This window comes from Coturnix japonica, chromosome 29, assembly GCF_054131305.1.
Source record: "Coturnix japonica strain WE chromosome 29, WE-NBRP24, whole genome shotgun sequence".
Classification (NCBI taxonomy): domain Eukaryota; kingdom Metazoa; phylum Chordata; class Aves; order Galliformes; family Phasianidae; genus Coturnix; species Coturnix japonica.
The window spans coordinates 7,381,799-7,387,899 of NC_140691.1; positions in this window are offsets into that span (position 1 = coordinate 7,381,799).

Consider the following 6,101-nt stretch of genomic DNA (forward strand, 5'->3'; position numbering starts at 1 on the left):
AATCAACCTATGGTTAAACTGCAAAGTCAAGATCAAGTTGCAGAAGTCTTCTTACTTCAACAGAGAGCAAAAGCCGTACTCTCTTCAGAATACAAACTGATTCTTATCTTTCACACAGGTTCAATGAGTACAAGCATGATTCCTCAGTTTCCTTTTTCCTGTCAACTAAGACAAGTAGGTAAATACTTGATAAAAGTACCTGATAAAATGTAGGTAAAACCAAAAAAAAGACCCTACAGTAATCAAAATACCACATATGCAGAACGACTGCGCTGTGCTGAGCACAAGATGAGTAACTGGGACTGTTCTCATCAATGTACATACCATAAATTCTACAGAAAGTGTCTGTCTCAGTGCTTACCTCAGCCAGCTTCCTATTTCTAAGGCAGTATTCCAGTTAAGGGCACTTTAACGAGGTGTTATGCTTAAATGTGCAACTTCTTCCAAATAACTCACCATCTATTTTGCCTCTGAATACACGTCTCTCAGAAACTCAAAGATTAATAAAGAAATAAACAGAAATATATATTTTTTCAAGTCCAATTTCTTGAGAAAGAAGAAATTAAGAACATTTTGAAGGATGGAAATGCTTTTCACAAAAGCACAGCAGATTGCTGAAGTTAAGTGGAAGACACTTCAACAGGTAAGAAACCATTGCTTGGACTCTGACACAAAATGGTGATTAGAATGGTAGTCAGGTACATAATTCTTACCTGTCCATTTTTGGTTTGGCTGTGGTGAATAGGATCCATTTCCATTTAATATCTGACAACCCAGGTCAGACCTCACTTTTAATTCTCAGAATAAAGTTTCTGGATCACAAGGATCACAAGGGATCGACGCAACTGACTGCTGCCTTCACAACTACTACAGCACGGGACACTGAGCAAACCCAGAGACCAGTGCACCTCTTCAGAGATGTCTGCAGGTCACCGCTCAGGTACACAGACATAACAGCTGTCAGTGACATCACACTCCCTGTTCTATGATGGAAAGATTCCATCCAATAAGAAACAGCTGCATTTCTGAATATATTTTACAAACACACCAGTCCTCCTGCTCTGCATTTTTTGACTGTGAACCCCTGGCTTTAAAGACTTACACAGGATGAAATTACAGAGCGTTAGGTGATGGGATAACATTTTTATCAAGAGTCAGGAATCTGTTTTTCACAGCACCCATAAAACTTTTTATGACCTATTTTCATGAAGTTTTATCTTCTGATTCAAAGACTTCCTGATAATTATAAGATATATTTATAGTAATGCAGACAGGCCCCAGTCAGGATTTTGGGTCCCTGCAAACACTTGCTGCACACAGGGAAAATGATCTTATGCCAGCAATCTTAGACATAAAATCCACCCATCCACCAAAACGAGCCTCATTTTCTACATGTAGGCAAAGTGTACCAGACTTCTGCACACAAGAGAAATGCTGTGAGATGCTGCAGCATATAACTTGTAAATAAATAGAAAGTTAAGGAGAATAAGATTTTCTAGAACAGTGTGGCTTGATTCAAGTAAACCAGCGCTGTGTTCAGCATTCTGAATTCTGTTCCGGGTCTAGGCTGTACAAGCCTACGGCTCACTAACTTGCTGGAATTTGGAGAAATCCCACTGCCAAGAATGACAGAGGGGAGAAGACAGAGGAAATTACAGACTTTGGAAACAGAGAATTTGACAAAGTTCCATGGCTAAGATGTACGCACACAAAATAAATAGGCTGGCAGAAAGTTGAAAGGCCTTTGTATTTCTGCACACTTTCTTTCCCCCCCTGAATCAAACAGCCACTGAGAGAAGAACGTAGGCAACACAGGCTGCTGACACCAAAGCTGCCCATAGCTCTGGGCTACCCAGGCAGTGACAGTACCAGGACCATCCAACCTTCTGTCAGCCTGTGGCACTTTGGTGGATGTGCACTTACAACACACAGCCTGGAACATTTGGCCAAAAAGCAACCATGAGTTGTAGTCGGAGCCTTTTGGAAAGCTCCATTCACACACTGCTCTGAATTCTTAAATGTTGAAAAGCTGGATAACTTAAAAAGTAGTCTGTCTGTGTGCTTCAAACAAAGAAGTAACTAACAACTCTATTAAAATCTTTGATCAAATTTAAATGCAACTTTGCCCAGTTATCATTTTCTCATTTTATTTCATATGGCCAACAAAGTATCTGTGAAGAAGATTTATCCTTCAGCCTGGGAAGACACAAAAACACCCAGGACACAGAACTCTAAGAAAAGCATTATTTAAAGCATTGCTTTTTAGGGAGGCAGGTGAAAGGAAGCAAACTAAAATGTCAGCCATATCTATTTATCAAAGACTACCAAGGGCTGAATGAAAGAACTGCCATTAGCAAATAAAAAACCACTTCTATGTGTTCTTCTGCATACAGGCCCCTTTAAAACTGCCCTCTTGATTGCACGTCAAATAGGATTTCCTATACAGAGGAGATTACCACTGTCTTGGCAGAGGCTGAGAAGACACCTGTTCATAGAAAATAATGACTAAATCCCTACAGGCAGAGAAGAGAAGGAAAAAGACCAAAATACTTTGCAATACTTCATACTTATTTTGACAGTTTAGACTTATTTTGATAGAAAGAAAGCCAAATGAAAAGTGTCTATTGATGCCCAATCCATGCTTATTCTCTAAAAAATGAAGCCGTTGTTAAAATCTACACAGTCAATAGAGTTTTTAGTCCCATGCATTAGAAGGTGAAGGAAACAGGCAAGCAGCCACACAAGTGAAAAATACTAATTAAATGGCCTGAAGATCCCTGTATCTTAAACCCCTACAAAGAGTCACAGTGACCCAATTCTCCCCAACCAACCACAGTAATGCAGTTCTTTCCCTCCCTCTGCTCATCTTTTTCTCCCTCAAATTTCCTCTTTCCCCTGAGAGGCAGATGAATTACAGCTGACTTCAAATAAATGGATCAATCACTTCACCAACTCAGTTCTGTTATTTTCTTATATTCCAATTCTCATTCTGGGCAAAGAAAGTGGATTTATTTAATCTGCAGCCAAATTCTAGGCCTTCAGCCAAGTTTCAAGTAGTACTTCTGTACAGCACCACTTAAATTGACCAAGAATAGTTGAAACACTAACCAGTGCTTCAAAGAATGTATAGGTGAGCTGCATGCAAGACTTTAAGAACTGTAGACATTGTCACCTTAAAGTCTATAATGTATTGGTCAGACAACGCTTTACTTAGCAGTAAAATAACATCAGCTCAACCTCACCACTCAGTTATGTAATTTTTAATTGGTATTTATACTGGAATAACTTGTTGCCAACACAGTTATAGGGGTTCTTTCCTGAAAAACCAGTTGGGGTTTTTTCTGTTGTTTCTTTTTTGCCCTTCAAATCAGTTTTACTGTATCCCAACCAGCTTTAGTTAGCTTCATACTTGTAGGTTTTAGTTATCAGGCACAGCAAACAGAAGGGAAGACAGGAATCAAAAAACTCACAACTTCCCTCCTGAGGGAGAAAAGTCTTCAGCTGCAATGTTTGACCTCCCGCAAACAAAACAGAGATAAGGGAATGGCTTTGTTTTCAAAGTGAGTTTTGAACTGTATAATGAAAACCTTCAATGGTACCACTTAATGACCACTGCAGCAGAAGCAGAAAAAAGGTTTTTTCAAAAAATAAATTATCTTGTCTCATTATCCCTTTCCTCCCTTGAAAGTAGTCCCTGCTTCATAAGTATTAGCATAAATCTGCCTATGGAGATGATTATTAACTAACTGTCCATCCTTAGTTTCAATACTTGCTTAAATGCTGGTTAAGGTGACAACTGGGACCTGAAAAGATTTCAGATATAAACAGATTTGTAGCACATATTTCCCTACAATTTCCACTACAAAACAAAAAAACACATTTGTACAAATGGCAGAAACTCACAACTTTGTACGGTTCAGCAAAGAGAGGAGAGTTGGGTGGAAAGGCTTCTTCACCCTGCTGGATTTCTTGATTTCGCCTTTCCCTTTCTTTCATATGCAGCACATTTTGGTCTTCACGGTTCATGTTGCTGCAAAAAACAACCAACAATTCCCTGGTCACAGAAGGAAAGAGGAGGATGGAAGCACACCCTGTTCTTCAAGAGATCCCAGGCAAGAACCCCCCGCTGACTGCAGCTCCTCAAAACTGAAAAGAAGTTTGTCCAGCTTAAAACATTTCACATTTAGAGCAGCTATAACCTACAATCTGTTCCTGACAGGGACAGTTTATGCACTTAAATAAATAAATCACAGACTCCTCAGGCAAACAACTGGAAGTTGGAGCCTTCAGCTCTGTTGGCACTGCGATGCAGCAGTCAGGAGTTGTCCAGGCTCCAGGAAATCCAGAAGGATCGGCCCCTCTGGTAGCCCAACAGACAGCACACATTACAGTGCTCTACTGCAAAAATGTAGATCAAAAACATAGAAATCTCACATATTACAAATCTTCCTTGGAAGCCTGGCCTTGCTGCTTGCATTAACAGCAACGTGTCAAATTGCAGAAATGCAAAATCCACAAACAAGTCAGCAATGATTTCCTTTGAGGTTCATAAAGCACCAGGACTTACAGGAGTAAACAAAATAAGGTATAAATAAGGTCTCTAACTCTTTTTTGTACGTGTCATGCTGTACTTTGCATTAAGAGATTTATAAAAGTGGCTTCTTGATCTACAAAATGATGGTAGGTGCATCCAGAACATAAATACTATTCCAATTTAAGTGTAAAATGAAAAAGGTGTCTGCTCAGAAAGTAATTATTTCATATTTTCAGACAGATGCCTGATTATTAGAAATACAGCATCATAATCCTGCCACAGAGCTCATCTGAAAGCTCTATGAAACCAGCTGTTCCATTCTGGGCACAACTTCCACCTACCACTCAGCTTTTAAAAAAACATTATTTGTGCTTTTCACCTTAAAATCATTTGAGCCTTTCACTGCAGTTTCTTACTCACTTGGCTTCATTTTTTCCTACTGCTCTGCCCACAGGCACATCAAAACCAGAAGAAATCCCCGGTGTAAGTTTAAATGTGTGATGCTTTAGGGTGTGAGTTTGTTGCATTTCCCTGAGATACCTGCACTGTAAGCAAGCTAAAAGCATCAGCATCATCCAACGTGACGCTGACATCGAGCCTAGGAATGTGCTAACTTTTAACGTACATATGAAAATCACTTTTTCTCTAATTGTGCTAAAATCAGTTGAACTCATGCAACTGCAAGTGAATGCAAGTCTGCCAGCTGAGGGAGGGCCCTGCACGCTGCAATGCAGCCAAGCTACATACAACCAATGTTCACAGTGATGGCAGAACGTAAACCTGCCTTGAAAGTTGGAGGTATAAACAGCTTTTTCTTTTTTCCTCCTTCAGATTTCTTGCATATCCAAGACTTAAACAGCAACAAATGTCAGACTTAATCACAGATAGTGACCTGTTAAAGCCAACCATTAGGATCTATGCCATTTTACTATCAAAGGCAAAATGTTTGGCAGGGAACAGAGTATCTACACCTACCTGTGGGTAGTTCATTCAATAAAAAGCACTAAGATAATGAATCATATGCAGCTATCCCTTTAGAAGATAATTACACTTCACAAGTAGAGAGTTACACTTTAACACGAGGATCTTCACTGAGCATCACCTTTCAAAACTGTATCAACATCTGTTGAAAAAAACAAGTGTACTATACAAAGATATAAAAACAAATCTAAAGGGAGTTACAGTACTATTTGAGTATAAGAGTAAAAAGGTCAAAAGAGTCAAAACAGTTTAAATCTGCTCTCCACTAAATATCCCAAGACAGACGGAAAATTTGATTTAATATGCTGTTACCCTTTTTTTCCTCCCAGTACATTTCACTTGGGTCTCTCAATATGCATTATGCTACATTTCTATTCCTAGTTAAAGAGTCATAACTTCTTCAGAGCGAAGAAGCAGCAAATGCCTGCCATGAATCTGTGCAATGAAGTGCTCCTTAAAAAATCAAAAATGCATGAAATGATCCAGAGCTGAAAGCTGAAAATCATCCATGCCAACCTTCAAAATTACCATTGTGTTTACAAATGTCATAGGAGAATATGATTTTAGTTCCCAGGATTTCCTGTCT